The sequence below is a fragment of the Pelodiscus sinensis genome, chromosome 4, assembly GCF_049634645.1.
Source record: "Pelodiscus sinensis isolate JC-2024 chromosome 4, ASM4963464v1, whole genome shotgun sequence".
NCBI classification, from domain to species: Eukaryota; Metazoa; Chordata; order Testudines; family Trionychidae; genus Pelodiscus; species Pelodiscus sinensis.
In genome coordinates this window covers 17,454,169-17,472,228 of record NC_134714.1, presented here as the reverse complement: position 1 = coordinate 17,472,228, position 18,060 = coordinate 17,454,169, and the positions used below count along the sequence as shown (strand labels likewise).

Genomic DNA, 18,060 nt, shown 5'->3' with positions numbered 1-18,060 from the left:
TAGTTTAAGTGAGAAAGACAAATCAGACTCCTGAAAGGGATAGAGTAGTCTGGAAATGTTGAGAGCCACTACTCTAACATGGAATTGGTGTCTGCAGTCCTGAGAGATTTACTTTTAATAATTTTTTTCCTTGCAGATAGACTCACTCCATAAGGCCCCCAATTCCTGCAGCTGAAGGGACTGCCAATGAGCATGCAACACAGAGTTCACTGCAGGATCGGGGCCTTAGTTATTAAAACCCAGAAAAATTGAGTGTTATGCAAACAATTTATTATAAGACTACAATGCTTAAGTGAACAGAAGCTCACATAAAACATGCTACTCAAAGCAAATCATCTGAAGATTTTACCCTATGCACTAAGCATAAAGAAACCCACTGTCATTTTGGACTACTGATTTTACCAAAATTATTCAGAAGATGGATATTAAGAATCTACCTATGAGAACTGAAACCTAAATAGACACTGTACAAGTTAAACTTCTATTTTACAGAAAAAAAGTTACCTTTACAAGTTAGATAGGAGTTCCAGGTAGGAAGATTCCAGATTTTGTATAAAGTGCATTCATCCGAAATGGTGTTGAATTATACAGCTGTGATAATGGCCGAAGTCATCCACTTCAACAGAATGATGCAACTTTAGGATAGAATTAGAAAAAAAGTGTTCTATTATTATTTTTGTAAAAGCAAAGCCTGAATATGCTAAGAGTAATCATTAGAATGAAATTTAGCACAACTGTGTTAAACTGATATTTTAAATATTCAGTGCTAAGACAACATCTACAAAACCTGAACTCATAAGAGTCAAAATTAAGTTTATCCCATGCCTTGGGCTTATAGTTAAAAAATCTGATTTATATTTTGTCAAAATATCATGTGAAATGGTAAATATCTTTAATAATTAAGCAGGATACATAAAGAAAGTTGACCACAAAGTATCAGTTTCACAAATATTAATTTTGTATCATCTCATAAAACATGCTGTGGCTAAAAACTGCTCTCTTCCAGAGGTTTTCTAACATGACCATAAAGACAACAGGCTGACCAAATTATAAGTAGGGATGCAAAATCCCCATTAATCAGTGAATGGGTTAAACCTTAGGTTTAACCCATTCACTGATTAAATGGTATCCCACTCCTGCCTCCCTTAATTTTACTGGGTTGCCACTGCTGAACCAGTGCAGGCTTGGGCTGGCAGCAAGAGCTGGCAGTCCAGCATGCAGTGGAGGGGAGAGGGACAGCTCCTGCTCCCAGCCTTCTCACACGGGGGCTGGCTCCTGCGTAAGGATGGTAACTAACAAGTAATTTACTAGTCCAGTAGTGGATGGAATTTCTAGTTGATAGGCACTTCCGCATTCCTCCTTTGAAATGTACAAGAGCCCCTGTACAAGAGCCCCAGCAGGAGTTCTTGTACATTTCAAAGGATGAATGCAGAACTGCATGCAGCCCGGGGCCAGTGGGACTTCCCACTGACTCTGGGCTCCAGGAGGGCACTTGTGCATTTCAAAACAGAAGCACATGTGTGGAGCCCTTAGTCAGTGGGACTTTCCGCTGGCCCCGGGCTGCACGTGGAGTGCCAGCTTTGAAATGCACAAAAGTCCCCAGCGGGGGCTCTTGTGCATTTCAAAGTGGAAGTGCCCTCATGGAGTCTGGGGTCAGCGGGGAACTCAGAGTCCCCTGTTGACCCTGAGCTCCGTGCTGTGCTGCTGGTTTGAAATGCCATGCAGAGCCCGGGGTCAGTCGGGGACTCCCCAGCTGACCCTAGGCTTTGCACGGCATTTTCCAGAACCACATGGCATTTTCGCAGAACCTGGGGATCAGAGGGGATTCCCCAGCTGACCCCAGGCTCTGCGAGCTTTGCAACACTGCGCTGGAGCCTGGGGAGTCCCCAGCTGACTACGGGTCCTTGGAAATGCCGCAGGGAGCCTAGGATCAACTAGAGAGTCCCCAGCTCACCCCAGGCTGCACGCAGTGCTGCCACTTTGAAATGCCACAGCAGCGTATATGAAGTATATGAAGCCACCATTAGGGAATATGATGAATTGATGGGATCCATAAATTTGCTGGTAACACACATCATAGCATGTTAATTGTACCCAAAGAGTGTATGGGTTGTCAGTACACAACAGAAACTACAACTTGGATTTTAACAAGGTGATTGAAGTTTAAGCAACGCAAAAAAGACTAAGTTGATGTTAGTGGACTAGGCGAAGGTTGGAGGGTATAGTAAAAAGGGACGACTGTTCAGCCTCCACTGAGGTTCACAAACTGGGGTGCTCTCAAAATCTCATTTATTCTTGAGAGCAGCTCCTCAGCTGGCATAGCTCCACTGACTTCCAGGGAGCTCTCATAAACTGTGCCCCCTGGAATCCCATGTGCTGTTAGAAACAGAGTGCTTTTTCAGTCTGTCTGGACTTTTTTCTTAAAACCTGAAACTAGCCACAGCAGCCTATTTAGAAAATTCAGCACCAGAGTAAAATATTCACACTTTATCTAGATGGAAACATATTTCTTTTGAAGCAAGAATTAGCTTTTCAGTTCAAAATCTGCATTTCAACTGTCACACTCAAATATTCACAGGTAACTAAAATATTGGTTTGTGAATAATACACTTAACATAGCAATTAGTTCCAATATTCTATAAACAAAGAAGGCAATGCTTCATTGGAATTTGGCTGCAGAGAGCACTATAAAATGAATGGGTGTGTTTGCTTTTTCACCTCAAAATTTCACCACACAGGACTAGCTGGTAAAAAAAAGGAGCAATAATCTAGCAGTAGAGTACTCACTGTTTGAGACCAACCAAGTTGACCCAACAAAAAACCATTATTCAGATACAACTCCTTATTGCTTACAGAAAATGATTTCTTGAAGGTCTGGACCATTCTTGACAAGAAATTAAAAATAGGTTGCTTAAAAACAACTACTTGTTAACACTGAGATGTTTAACATACTAAAAAGGCATGACTATTTTTGATTTGTCTTTAAAAATAACCTAATATGCTAGATAGACCTGAAAGTTGATTAGTGATAGAAAGGTAGCAGCGTTAGTCTGGTGTAGCTGAAACAAAAAACAGGACTATGTAGCACTTTAAAGACTAACAAGATGGTTTATTAGGTAATGAGCTTTCGTGGGCCAGACCCACTTCCTCAGATCAAATAGTGGAAGAAAATTGTCATATGGTTGTGACAATTTTCTTCCACTATTTGATCTGAGGAAGTGGGTCTGGCCCACAAAAGCTCATTACCTAATAAACCATCTTGTTAGTCTTTAAAGTGCAATATAGTCCTGTTTTTTGTTTCTGAAAGTTAATGTAGTTTTTAAAATCTATTTGTGAAGAACATAGGAAGTATAATCTTTAAAAAGGAGTTTTAATGAGATTTCACATTTTAATGGTCAGCCCAGCACTCAGGAATAAATCTGGGGAAAAAAAATCAGTGTGCAAATACATGTAAGAAAGGATAATATCTAATATATAAAGGAGAATGTTTGTATTCTAATCAATTGGACACTATAAGAGCTACCACAACCAAACTTTCCATGGGATAACCTTTCCTCCAGGAGAAGGTTTTAAAGGTACTTTTGGACCCAATCTCAACCTGTAAAAATCAAAAATAACCTTTCGTGCTGTGCAACAGGAACAGCCTCACACACCCTAGGTCACGTGCCAGCCACCTGGCTAATTAGAAAAAAAAGAGGATCTTTTCCTTAATTACAACTCATTTTCATGTTCCAAGCCACAAGTTTACCATTCTCATTGCCATTCTAATTTCACATTGCTATACAATGAGTGACAGGATAAAATAGGAAAGACTATCAAACGCAGGTAACCTACATATTAGAAAGCTTTCAGTTTTAGAACAGACTAGGCATACAATTGCATATTCTGTGAATAATTACTAGTTTTACATATTAGTAACATACACAGGTTGAATCTCTCTAGTCCAACACCCTCAGGAACTGACCAGTGCCGAACCAGACAATTTGCCAAATCACCAGAGGTCAATACAGTCTAGGACCATTACCCCTTCCACCAGGACCTTTCATTGCTTACCAGGCTCTTAAACCACCCTTAGGGGTAAATTAGAGCTAAACAACAGCACCAAAAAAAACTGAGAGCCAGGACTGATGGCTATAAGCAAACTTTATGGGACTGCAGGAAATTTGGCCACATCCATAAAAGGGGACACCCAGCTAACTAAAATCATGCTAGACCATGGATGTTGCCGGACTACAGACGTTCAACCTGTATTACTCTTTCTTCAGTCCCCCACCAACTCTATATCCATCCTTTCAGGACCAATTTGTTTGTGGTCCATTTAACTTAAATACCTTGTACTATCTATTTTTAAATTATTTTGAACTCAAATTCAATTTAATGCCTATAGAAGTGAGAGATTTAACATACTTGGCTGAACCAGATAAGAGAAAACCACCACGTGGCGCTTCTCAGACATTTCTGTGAAGGCACCTCAAATTCTAAATTGCTGAAACTCACCTCAACAAATTCCAGCCCTATCTTGAACAGAAACTATTAATCATGTGTGTTAGTGCAGCAAATATGCAATATGCATGTAAGAGAAAAGTATGAGCTACGCTGGAAAGTCAAGCAAACTTGGGAGCTTATATAACAGACATGAGAAGACATGCGAGAAAGATACAAAGCAGTTATGTGTTGGGTTCAATTAGATTTTTTAAAAGACAATATGATTTCAATCTAAATAATTGCAAATGATAAAACACACACAGATAGCGACCTAGATAGATTCATTTTCTTGCCGCCATCCCTACAGCTACTATTGCAAATGCACCATTTATAATAAAGCCCAGGGGAGCCTGCCACCATCTGGCCTTCATGAAAAGAGACTAGCCTAGTTGGGTACTTCCTGAAAACGGCTGCCTGTGCCGTCCCCAGCAGCAACGAGCAGCAGTAATATCAGAGATAACCTTGGGCTTCCTGAACTATGAAAAGTTACACTCCTCCTGCCCAGTTTTCCAGAGATCCCAGTTCGGCTAATTATAACTGATCTGATCCATCCCAGCCGCTACTGAATTTTGCCAACTAGGTGCCCCCTCCCCTTCCACCAGGACCTATCGCAACCAGCCTGGTCCCTCCAGCAGCTAGCTAGCCAGGTTCCTCCCTCTACCAAGTCCGGCAAGCAGCTAGCCAACCATCCAACCCCCCCCCCCCCAGGTCCGTCCCCACCCAGGTCCCCGCCCCGCAGACAGGTCTTTCCCGCACCCCAGATTCCTGTCTTCTTCCACCCCCCCCCCCCGCCAGCAGGTCCCCCCAGCCCCCAGGTCCCATCCACCCCCCCGCCAGCAGGTCCCCCCAGGTCCCAGATCCCATCCCCCCCCCGCCAGCAGGTCCCCCCAGGTCCCATCCCCCCCCGCCAGGAGGTCCCCCCAGCCCCCAGATCCCATCCTCCCCCCCCAGCCCCCAGGTCCCCCCAGGTCCCCCCCCCAGCCCCACGGTCCCGTCTCCTCCCTACTCCAAGCAGCCACCGAGGTCCTTCCCAGCCAGGACTCGCCCCCCCCCCCCCGCTGTCCCAAGTCAGGTCCTGCCCCAGACCCTCCCCCCCAGCCAGGTCCCTCTTCCCCTCCACCGGGCACCTTCCCCCCTCCAGCCCCGGCCGGTGTCTCACCTGGCAGAGGAGCCACCCGCCGCCGCAGGCTGCGCCGCGCTGCTCTGCCCTCGCCGCCTGCCGGGCTCCCTCCGCGCGGCTGGGACTCGGACTCCTTCCAGGGGGAGGGGGAGGAGGCGCGCGCCACCCCCGCCGGGCCCCGGCCACCTCAGCTCAGCTCCTCCCCTCCGCACGCAGCCCCACGGGGAAGGGGGGGGGCAGCTGCGAGCGCGGCGCCCGCCGGCAGCTGCCCCTGCTCCCATTGGCCAGCGGCTTTTCAAGCCAGCCCAGCAACCATTTTCTTATTGGCTGGCTCGTTCGGAAGGGTGGACTCCGATAAGCCAGCAGCACCGACCAATCCAAAAGGCTCCGGCGCTTTTGTGGGCGGGGCGACTGGTTCCTCTGGCCCAATTGGAATGGGCGTGGCCGCAGTTCCGCCAGGGCGCCACCCCTCCCCGCTGTGGGACGGGTCTCTTCTCCGCCCTGCTAGTGGGAGGTAGCTCCTCCCACCCAGGCGGCAGCTCCTAGGCACCGTGGTTCCAGTGCATGGCTCAGCCCCGCTGCCCCAAGCTTAGGGCGCTGGGCGGAGCAATGGATGGTACCAGGACTTCTGCCCTGCAGCTGCTGCTCTGTGCCAGCCCCAGCTGCAGTACATCTGGTTTAAGGCGCCCTGCAAGTGAGCCCATTCGTTGGCGGTGCTCCGCACGTTTTTCCTTGTGACTCAACCCATGAATTGGACAGTCGATGTGTTGGGTGAGCTTCAATGGGTCACCCCCTCCTTCCCCCGTCTTGGAGCACTGCAACAAACAGGGAAACGGAAGGACCCACCCACCTTTCTTATTAAAACAACACAGGGGCAGCCCTTTAACTGCATCCTTGGGCCCCCCGCTGGTAAAGGAAATGCAAAGGCCCTCCTTTCATCAATTCCCTTTTACACTATCAAGCATCTTTTAACACTTGGACCACATTAATACAGCAGTGTACAATTTACTTTAATGCAGGTTCCTTTCGTTTAATGGTGCTGCACATCCATCACAATAAAAAATTTTGCTCTAAAAAGAGCTGCACAAAGAATACTCTCTTGTTAAAGCCAAATTGAGCATTAAACATCATAACCCGAGAAAATAATGCTACCACAAAGCTGAGTTAGATCATGACAAATATAGGACTTGCAAGAGGCCACTTAGCACTTTATTCCTATGGCTAACAGGCAGAAGTACAAAGACTGCAATGATATTTTTTATTGACTACTGCCCAAAGTTCCTCAACTGCTGTATCAAAATCTGCTTACTGGAATTAGAACCACCACATTTGCCAATTTCTGACCTTAGAATACAGCCTTGAATTCATACTTACTCCTTAACAATCCCATTTCTTCCTATATCAGAAAAGAGCAGAATGAAGGGAATTAAGTGGTGTCAGTAAACAGCCATTAGCAGTATTCCTTTTTCTGTTAGTGGAGTGGAGTAAGACATCTACATTCTTCTGCAATGAAGCTAGAGTTGGGCAAATATTGCAAAAGTCATCCACATTCATTTGATTTTTGTAATGGATTTTCTTTGGACTTGCTTTCCATGAGCATCTGCATAATCAAAGTATATTAGCATAAATGTTTGTGCAAAGCAAACAAATACTTGCATGTGCAGTTTTGAAAAAAAAAAAAGATTTAGAGTCCTTAAATAATACTATGACTTTACCTTATGAATCACAGCTAAGTAACACTTCTCACATTAAAGACAGAAGCTCAGGGAACCACTTCAGGTCCAAATACAAGGCTAAAGAAATCTTTTCAAAAATTAAACTTTTTAAATAAACAAGTTTGTAAGCAAATTAGGATTTCTCAAACGATCCATGATCTGAAAAAGTGGACAGTTTGCAGGACCCTCTGTTCCAGCAGATTGTTACCCCTGCTGAATATCTAGATAGGCAGCAGTGAGGTGGGATGCCAGAGCTGGGCCCTGAAAGTTGGCCAGAGAGGCACAGGAAACCAGGCAGAATCCCTGCATAGAGGCAGAAGAACTGTTCCTCCAGGTTCCTTTCAGCAGTTTCCCCTCCCCTCAACATGTGCCACTGGTTCCCCAGCCACAGCTGTGCTTTGACCTCACGGCTGGGGGTCACAGAACACAGAAGGGGAGCAAATGCTGCTGCAAGCCACATTAATAAATCTTTTTTGACACACTACTTGGGCAGTATTGGAGAGGGACATGCCACTTAGAATGGCTGTTCAGTGACTCCCCCTTCCCCCACAGTCCATCTGCTGCATTGAGTTTATGCAAAGAGACCAGTGGCAGCTTTGGAGGAAGTAGCTGCATTTCCCATCCACACTGCTTCCCCCTTGCTTTACCACATATGTGGACACAAATGGAAAAAACTAGCTCTAAGATGAATAGATGGCAGCTCAAACACAACAGATGTCACCTATCACCCCACACTTGAATCCTTACAGGGTACCAAACTCAATTGGGACTCCATCCTACTTGAACCCCTTCCTCTGGCCTTCAAAAACAACCCCTCTCTCAACTTCATCATCAGAAGCAGGCTCCCCATAGATCAGGGCGCACCAACACAAAGCGGCACCAGATGCCAGAACAGATGCAAAACCTACAGACATATCTCCACTGCTATAATGGCCAACACTGGTCAGAACCCTCCTTTCAAAAACCCTGGGTCCTACAAATGCCTATTACATGTGGTATACATACCTGATCTAGTGCACCAAATGTCTCCACAACAACTGTGGGGTAAACCAAATAATCACTATGCTGCTGAATGAGAAAAGAGAAAAAAACCACCAAAGGTTCTCTCTAGATTATATCCCTCTTTCGAAAAAGGGATGTAAATTAGACATATCAAAATTGCAAATGAAGCTGGGATTTGAATTTTCCGTGCTTCATTTGCATAATCACATCATGGCGTTTTCGAAAAATGCTATTTTGAAAGTGAAACCACAGTTTAGACGCAGTTCTTTCGAAAAGAAAAGCCTTTTTCAAAAGATCCTGTACTCAAAAATGAGGTTTACAGGATTTTGAAAAAGGCTTTTCTTTTTTCGTGCATTCTTTCTCCGACTGTACCTTCTACAGTAGCCATGGACAGGCACTTTTCACCTGGCCCCCAAGCTGTTGCACTGAGAAAGCTGCAGTTGTCCTTTCTCCCCAGGGCACTCTGCCTACTGAACCCTTTATCCCCACCCCAGAGCAATGATTTAAATGAAGAAAACCAAAATCTTCTACTCACTAAATGAAGAAACAGTTCTTGAGTTAAAAACAAACAAAGGCTATGTCTACACTGCAGGCTTCTTGCGCAAGAACTGTTTTGAGCAAGAGTTTTTGTGCAAAAGGTCTTCCACAAGAGCACGTCCACACCGCCATGTGTTTTTGCGCAAGAGCATCCACGGCAGTGTGAATGCTCTCTTGTGCAAGAAAGCTCTGATGGCCATTTTAGCCATAAGGGTTTCTTGCGCAAGAAAATCATGTTGCCTGTCTACACTGCCTTCTTATGAAAGAGCTCTTGCGCAAAAGGGCTTATTCCTCGTGGGGAGAGGAATAACTCTTCTGGAAGAAGCCCTGTTTTCCAATGCTGTACTGTAAATTTACTTGCGCAAGAACGCATGTGCAGTGTAGACACCTGGCAAGTTTTTGCGCAAGAACAGCTATTCTTGCACAAGAAGCTGCCAGTGTAGATGTAGCCTTAGTGTAAATAGCATTTCATCTGGCAAGAAACTACATATCTATAGTGAAATCCTCATTCTGTGATTATGGTCTTGTTTGTATGTATAATCTCTGTTTTTTAAATTGTTACTGAAAGAGTTAAGATTGCACGGGTAAGTGTAACTGTATATTTGCTGGTTTTCAGAAATTTTATCATTTCAGCATTCTGCAAGAGGATGACCTACCACCAAGCAGCTAGGGATGTAAAATCCCATTTAATTGGTTAACCAGTTAAACAATATGTTGTTGACAATATGTTTAACTGGTTAACCAATTAAAGAGAGGGATGGGGAGTTGCTTCATCCAGGGCACTGGAGTAGCCCCTCCTTGCAGGATGCTCCAGCCCCCACCAGTTAACTTTAACCGGTAAGCCTCAGCCATTAAGGGTGAGGCATGCCAGTTACCATTTAACAATTAAACATTCACATCCCTACAAGCAACCTTCATGTTGAGTTAATGTACCTTTTTGCCATTGAATAACTTGCCAAATGTCACTATAAAAGTTAGAGGCCCAAAATAAGCCAGTCTTCTAGATAGTCTCTTAGTGTAGACACTGTAGGTCGTATTACTCATAACCCTTAAATGGGGAGGGGATCACTTCAAATAAGTCACTACCTAGTGTCTGCCATCAAACCGATAACTTCCTCAGAGAGAACAGTGATGGCAGGTAGGTAGGATAAGTTGTCTAATGTAACTGACTGGTTGCTAGGGTCAATGCTTTTTTACCTAAGGATGTGTCTCTTCTACAGCTGTGGTAAATGAGTTCAGATGTTTCCACAAAGGTTGAGGCAAATCTATATATGCTCTGAGTCTGACAAAAATCTATGAAAAGCTATTAACAGAATACTGCCTAATGGGTACATTAACACCAAGCAAGGCTCTGGTGGGTATAATTTATAAAACAATGACTGCTAAAACTATCACTCTAGAAAAGGCTAGTGTGGAAAGCAGATTTCACAGTTAGTTACATAACTATTTGCCACAGGTCAGAAATAATGACAAAAAGCTTTGAAGATTATAGGGCATATGAAAGAAGTTAGGTCCAAACCTTAACCGCCTTAAATATGAGTCATGAACTGCCTTTATGTATAACACTCACTGTCTGAGCTCAAAATTAAAGTTGATTTTTCTTGACAAAGTGCCCTTACAGTTCTCTCTCAATGAAGAGAAGTCCCATCCTGAGAGAGTCACTCAGAACCCACAGCATGAAGTGCTCAATAATTAAATGTGGTCTGTTTGACTGCACACAGGCCTGGCCATAGGGCAAGGTGAGCAAGGCAAAATGCCTTGAGCCCTGTGCTTTCAGGACCCTGCACTGCTGAGTATTCACCACCAATCGGCCGGGCCCAGGGCTCCGCGTCCTGCCTTGGGCCCTGCAAACCCTTTGGCTGGGCCTGACTGCACCCAGTGCAATTTGAACAAAATACCATCTGAATTGCACTTCTGCCCTTGCAATAAAAATGTGGGATCTTGACCAAATGTGATGAGAGCCTCAATTTAACATCTCTCCTAAAAGACAGTACCTCCAGCGGCCTATTGACCGTTGCATTAAGATAGCACTGATTCAAAAATAAGAAGGAAGAGATTCCTTCTACTGGATCAATGCCACTTCCTGTAACATCTAGGTATTCCTTGGAGGTCTCCCATACTACTGTACTACCAATTAGGCCTACAACCATTCAAGGTGGTATAAATACAGTATCTGGTGCAATATTATATAGAACTTAGATCTATAGTTCATGACTATAAAAATTTCTTCTCCTTTCAGACATAAGGCAATAGAGAAAAAGGAATGCAAATTATGTTGTAATGGATAAACAAAAGTAGCTTTTTTCTGTTATGTAGCTATTTTTTAAATCCAGTTGATATAGAAAACAGCCAATATTTTGCACTTCTATAGTTTCTTTCATCTTAGAAACTCAAAGAACAATCTAAGAAATTTAATTTGCCCTCAACACCTGTGGGAGGCAAGAATCCTCATTTCATATATGATAAAATGAAAAACAAACCCCCACAACCGGGGCTCGTCTACATTGGCCCCTTTTCCGGAAGGGGCATGTTAATTTCAGAGATCGCAATAGGGAAATCCGCGGGGGATTTAAATATCCCCCGCGGCATTTAAATAAAAATGTCCGCCGCTTTTTTCCAGCTTTTAGAAAAGCCGGAAAAGAGCATCTACACTGGCCCCGATCCTCCGGAAAAAGCACCCTTTTCCGGAGGATCTTATTCCTACTTTGAGTCTGTGTGTCTCTCCTCTTGAGATGTCTTAGCAGGTTTTATGTCCCTCTAGGGTCTCATTTTAAATTTTTTATATATATTTATATTGTGTTCTAAACAATTTTGTAAGCTGCCTTGAATATTTTAAATAGAGAGGCAGGGTAAAAATATTTTAAATAAATAAATAAACTCTGAGAGAGGGAGATTGAGTGGCATGTCCAGAGTCCCAAAGATAGTCACTGGCAAATCAAAGAACAGAAGCCAGGTCTCTTGCCATACAATTGTCTACCTCAAGTACACAAGAATTTATCACTTTCATGACTAAGTAGCACTTTAAAGACTAACAAGATGGTTTATTAGGTGATGAGCTTTCGTGGACCAGACCCACTTCCTCAGATCTGGCCCACGAAAGCTCATCACCTACTAAACCATCTTGTTAGTCTGTAAAGTGCTAAATAGTCCTGTTTTTTGTTACAGCTAGACTAGACTAACACAGCTACATCTCTATTACTATCTTACTTTCATGACTTAGATTATTTCTCATAATCCCATTTGTGTGTTTCAAGGACAATACATTTTGTATACGAATTTTAAATACTATTTTTATAGGAACATATTTCTTACTAAATCTCAGACTATTAACCATCTATATTTTCTCACTAACGTCTTTTGCATATGGCAACAGAGGTACTCTTTTAGATGCCAACAGCTTTGATATACTGAGCTGCTCAGTTTCATACCAGCATCAAAGTAACTAGACCCATGTGAATTCATGCCTCCATCCTCTTTTTAAAAAAGCAATAAAGGTATTTTTGTCTTCACATCTTAAGGTCACCTCACACCAGTCCTTGTGCCAATAGCCTAAATATTAACCCAGTTTGAAGACTATTTTGCACAATCTGCCATCCCTTTAAAAAAAAAGGGGGGGGGGGAAGATGGGGGAGCTGCAGCCAAGATTTAGTAAACTGAAATTCTTCCAAAACTTGATCTGTGATCAATGCACATAAAATTAATTTAGATTTAAAATATCTAATTTATTCAAAAGTGACAGTTTATTACTTAAATGGATGCACACTGGCACCACCTGCACAGTCAAAAGGGAGTTTCAAAAGATAGCCAACAGAAGAGATAGTTTCTTCCAAGTTACATTTTGCAAACTCTCCTATCCTTGTTTGTGCATTTGATTAATTTCAAATGCCATCTTGAGAGAGAAGAATAATGGACATTTTTCCTACTATAAAGATGGATCTCTGGCTTTTTTTCCAGTTGGCAGGTTAGCTTTTCTTGACCTCTTTGCTAAACCATTTGCCCCTCTGTGCTTCTTGCTCCTCTCATCATCTGAAGAAAGGAGTTGTGCCCGCCAAAGCTCATGGTACTATTTAGATTGTCTGTTAGTCTCTAAGGTGCTATAGGACCACTCATTGTTTTTTAAGTTACAGACTAACAACAGGCTACTCCTCAGACATTCTAGATATTTGTGGCTTTGCTGCTCCTTCATTTTAATGCAAGAAGCAACTGAGGTAATTTGCCTGAAGGAGGAGGTCCGGTTACAAGTAAAAGTTCTATACAAAGAGACTACCATATGTCTGAATGACAGGTGAGGGAAGTGAGTCCACTGTGGCAGACACATTGAATAAAACTCTAACCACCCATTGGAAATAACATGCCAAATTCTTCCCCTCCTCAACAGCCACAGCAGGCCCTGCCATATGGAGTGAGAGCAGCTGGAAAGTGGGCGCTTACTCAGGAAATGTGTATTCTTTACATTTGTAGGGGCTAGGCTGGTGTAGAAAGAAGACCCAAAGCAGTTCATGGGCAGGAGCGGAGTAGTGGATTCCTGACTCCATGGTCCCACTGCTGTTCCACAGTATAGACACAGTTCCTATTGAATTTGAAGACTACCATGTGAAATACTAACTTGCTGAAGGATGAAAAACCACAGCTCAGTTATACTGTCACTGCATCTAAGGTATCTAGAAAGATGCTTTTCAGCCCAAACCAGCAACACACTATTCTTTCCTTGCCTCCCAATTTCCTTTTTCTTGATATAAGTTGCTGTTTGTCTCAGATGTCTGGATTCTTATGCTTTTGCTGAATGTCTGAAACTACTTGAGTTCCAAATATTCTGGATTCCTAAAGAGAGGATTACCCGGTTAGAAAAGAAAAACCCAATCTAGTGTTAGCTATTGCTTTACCGTTTTTATGTCCTCCATGAAACAGAGTGGTAAGCCCAGCCTCAGCATTTGGATCAGCTGTCAAGTGTTTGGGCACCATGGCTGTCACATTACAATTTCTAGAGAAAAAGATAGTCATATGATGCATTGAAAAGAAACCAAAGCTTTGTCTACACTACCAAGTTGTGTCGCCAAAAACAGCCTTAAGTCGACAAAATAGTGAGAGCATTCATACCGCAATGAGACTTTTGTCAGGAAAAACACCCAGTTGTGGTCAGTGTCACACACACACACACACACACACACACACCACCGCCCCCCACCACACAACCAACCTTCCACACCAATAAGAGACTTTTTTCTTTTCCCTTCCCTTTATTGTTGACAAAGAGCGAGTGTAGACACTGCTGTTTGTTTTGTTGACAGAACTGTCTTCTGCCAGTATCCCACAGTGCTCTGCTCAGAGTATCCCTGATGGCTCTACTCAGTGTTTTGATCTCTGCTGCCCTGTAGGCATGCACCCTTCCTCTCCTGTCCCCACAGCTTTGAAAGAGGAAGGGGAAATCTCTGACAGCTGAGTGAGTTGCTCCAATTGGGTAACAGACAAACAGCAAATCATTGGAATGCTCCTGTTCTGCCCTGCATTAGGAACCGAGTCACAGGCAGGCTGCTGCTGCTGCAGGGGGAGGGCCAGAGAGACTTGCTGTGTTGCTCTGACATTCCTCAGCAAGGAGAGCTCAGACAGCTACTCACAGTACTGCTCCCAGCAGCTGAGAATGCTGTGGTAGAACTCACAGGGAATTCCAAGAAGCACAAGGATCAGCTCAGACTTCACACAATACCGCACTATGGGATGCTTACTCACATTGCTTTGCTCCATCTGTCCACCGTGTAATAGCAATGTGGCTATGAAATGTTCACAATGGGAGGCAGAAAACCCAGTTTTACCAGTTCTCTTTTGGCCACTTTTGGGGATGAAAGTGCTGTCAACATGCAAACCTTCCCCGTGTAGACATAGCCCAAGTCTGTTAGAGGCACCAGTGAATCGTACAAAAACAAATGATCTGAAGAGCTAGATTAAAATCTTCACAGCAGAATGCCAGAAATGTTGATAGTCAACTCTGTTCTATTCCTATGCAAACTAGCCCCTATCCAGTCAAACATGCTTAGTATTCAGGCACTCCTGATGACAGTGCTATTGTAACCATTTCAATAATAGGATATTAAGGAGATGGTGGGAAGAGAGAATTTTACTGGACCAATTTTTGTTGGTGAGAGACTTTTGGGCTTGTGCTGAGCTCTTCAGGTTTGGGAAAATATTCAGTGTGTCACAGCCAAATACAAGATTGAACAGTTTAGCAAAAATAATTAGCACATATTCTAGGAGACCATTCTATTTTTAAAATCCTTGTGGGTCTCTCTTTTGGGTTATTCGGCATGTTTGCACACCCCCACGTGGCCCGTCCAACCAAGCATGTCAAGTCCAGTGAGCAGTCCTGAACATATTTAATCTTTAAAAGGTTCCCATGAAATGAGGGTAGGAGACAGTTGGGATAAGAAATAGGAGTAAAAATGAAAGTCAGCACGAGGGACAGAACCTCATGGAATAGTTGGCAATGTATTTTGTTTTCCAATATTAGCAAAAATATTTAGCACAATGTCCAACAGCTAGCCTAGCAATTTGTGGGATTTTGTCTAGTGGTTTGCCTAAGGCAAAAAGTACTTTTTCATTGGATTTTGGTCATTTCCCGTTCTAGGACAGAAACAGCCACAAAGTTCTCTCAAAAACATAGTCTTTATATTCAAATCAGACAGTCACATCTACCATGAATGCTGTTCCTTCTTTAACAAAGTTGAGGTCTGGTTTTCGCAGTCCTTGTTTAGTGGTGAGTAAAAATTGGGGCCCTTGGTAAATCTCTCATTTGAGTTCTCGAGCCTCTCTCTTCAGAATGTCACAGAGTCTGTTATGACGTTGTATGTGGGCTCCTTGAACTGCAGACACTGACCCAGGATACAAGGGTGAGGCAGTGTCTATACTTCATTGTTTTGTTGTTTTTTCCACATCCCAAATATTCTCTGGTGGGGTATACATTTGATCACATCTTGAGAGCAGTCAGAAACAGACATTCAGAGAACCCATAGTAGAACCGGAGCCATTGATTATGGATTGAGTTGTTCTGAAAGCATTCAGTTGGTATTGAAGGTTTTTCCACTGGGAGAATTCGTAGTTTTCCAGTTGCATAGTGTTGCATAACATGTTTTTGGTGCTGGTTTTTCCCATTCAGTCAAGAGTTCCAGAACATGCTGGGGTAACTTGTAATCAATGAAGATTAGGTCTGTTATTCTGGGGATCTCATCAATTTCTCCCCCAGCAGCCACCCAAAGATTTTCAAACTCTTTTTCTATATTGTTAGCTAATGTAATGTGTTTTATTGCTTTTATCTTCACAGTGTGCAGTTGTGCAACCACCTTGTTTGGACTGATGGACTGAGGCTGATAAGCCTTGCTACTCCCAAGTCACCATTTCTGGATCTGGCATAGATGAAGCTGTTGAGTGTTGTTTGGTAAATGGAGCCATTGTTTGACAGCACTTCTGATGTGATCATCAAGGGAAGAAAGGACACTTTCTGCAATCTGCAAGTAGATGATCCTAGGCACTGTGAAAGTGTTAAACAGTACAAGTTTGTGAAGCTTTGAGAGGAGGCTTGCTGATTCTTTTTAGCCAAGTGTCTAGCTTTTCATACAGTGCCGATTTTGAGAACCGGATACATGGGTCTGCCTTAAGATTCAGCTATTTCTCTGCCTCACCTGAAATGATCATATTCAAACCTTCTTGATTGATTTCCCAAGCCTCACAATTTTTGACAGTGTAAGAGTCATGGGTTGGGTATAGATAAAAATCCATGGCATTTTTTAGCTTGTACTATAAGCCCCAAAAGCTGGCAAAAGGCTTTCACTACATCAATGCTGGCCTTTGTGCCTTATGTATCACTCAGCATTACTAAGTCAACCCCAAAAGCTAGAGTTATCTGCTTTGATCCAGAAGTGAATCCCAGGACAGCTTTCTCTAATGTTGAGATTAGAGAAGCAAGTGCTAAACTTAATAGCAGTGGAAACATAGGGTCTCCTTGTTTGACACCAACTTTTATATTGATGCCTGGAGTGAGTTCTTGCCCAACCTCCATACGTATCTAGATATTACTACAGCCTGTCTCCGACTTACGAAACGGTTACAGACCAAGCAATTGGTCATAACTGTTTGTTCGTAAGTCGGACCCCATTGAGTTACACGCAACCTCGTTGTTCGTAAGCGCGGATCACGTTCGTAACTCAGGGTCCGCCATTTACGACACTTTTGGTCGTAACTGCGAACAGTTGTAAGTTGACCGTTCGCAACTCGGGGACCAGCTGTACAGGTTTTGTCGGAAGAGGCAATGCAAATGAAGCGCTGATTAGCTCACGTTTCATTTGTGTTGCCTCTTCCAACAAAACACATAGCGTAAACATAGCCTAGGAGTCCCTTTTGAGTTCAATAATATTATGGTCCAGGCCCCTTTCTTGTAATAACCACGTAATGTGGTCATTGGATACTGAATCGAATGCTTTCAAGATATCAATAAATACAACTCCCAGTGGTCTTTTTTTCCTGTTTGGCTTGTTTCACTATGGTTTGGAGTACCTTCAGGTTTTCAGAACACGTTGGTGCTGCTATAAATCCTCTTTAGTGTGTATTTAAGGAACACACTTTGGCCAATCTGCTGGTAATTATTCTTGAGAAAAGCCTCAGCACAATTGATCCAGTTTCCCAGATCTTTTAGGGCTTCTGTGTCCATTGTTTTAGGGATCAGCATTGGTTGACATGCTTTGATACCATCAGGAATTATGCCTGTAATCAGCAGGTGTAAAGTTCCACTAGTTTAAGGCCATCTGGGTCTACCAAGCACAGGTGTCTTAGACTGATCTCATCAGGACCAGGCACAGAGTTCTTATTCATTCCTTGGATATTCTTGATTACCTGTGTCTTACTTGATTTACAGTGGTAAATGTGTTATTGGCATTGGTGAAAGATTTGAATTGTCCGGGGCCTTCAAAAAGTGTTTCTATTTCCCATTTGTCTTTATATGCTTGATGGACTTCAGCCGGAGGGACTTGGCACTGCAGGCACTCTGCCATCAAGGATTATGGAGGCGAGTTTGCATCTCAGTATTAAAAAGATGCAGGTATCTTTTCTAAGTGCCTGTATGCGCTGCCCCTTTCTTCATCCAAGATTTTCCTTTTCTGTTTTTGGTAACCTATGCTCTTATATTCCTTCTATTTTGTGGTTCAGGGTCTCTAGTTA

At 43.3% G+C, this 18,060-nt stretch overlaps 1 protein-coding gene across 11 annotated transcripts in view; it reads right to left on the bottom strand.

The window, feature by feature from the left end:
- Nucleotides 1-6,232, bottom strand: part of LOC102453784 (SERTA domain-containing protein 2-like) — a 28,369-nt gene extending 22,137 nt beyond the window's left edge. For 6 of the 11 annotated variants that reach the window (XM_075926434.1, XM_075926430.1, XM_075926431.1 and 3 more), the window contains exons 1-2: nt 5,645-5,849; nt 505-635 (exon numbers count right to left, since the gene is read on the bottom strand). The gene's annotated coding sequence lies outside the window, so the exon portion shown is untranslated. Of the gene's footprint in view, nt 1-504; nt 636-5,644 lie in introns of all 11 variants that reach the window. The other 5 variants (XM_075926428.1, XM_075926433.1, XM_075926437.1 and 2 more) reach the window with 3 other exon arrangements.
- Between the last annotated feature and the right edge of the window lie 11,828 nt (nt 6,233-18,060).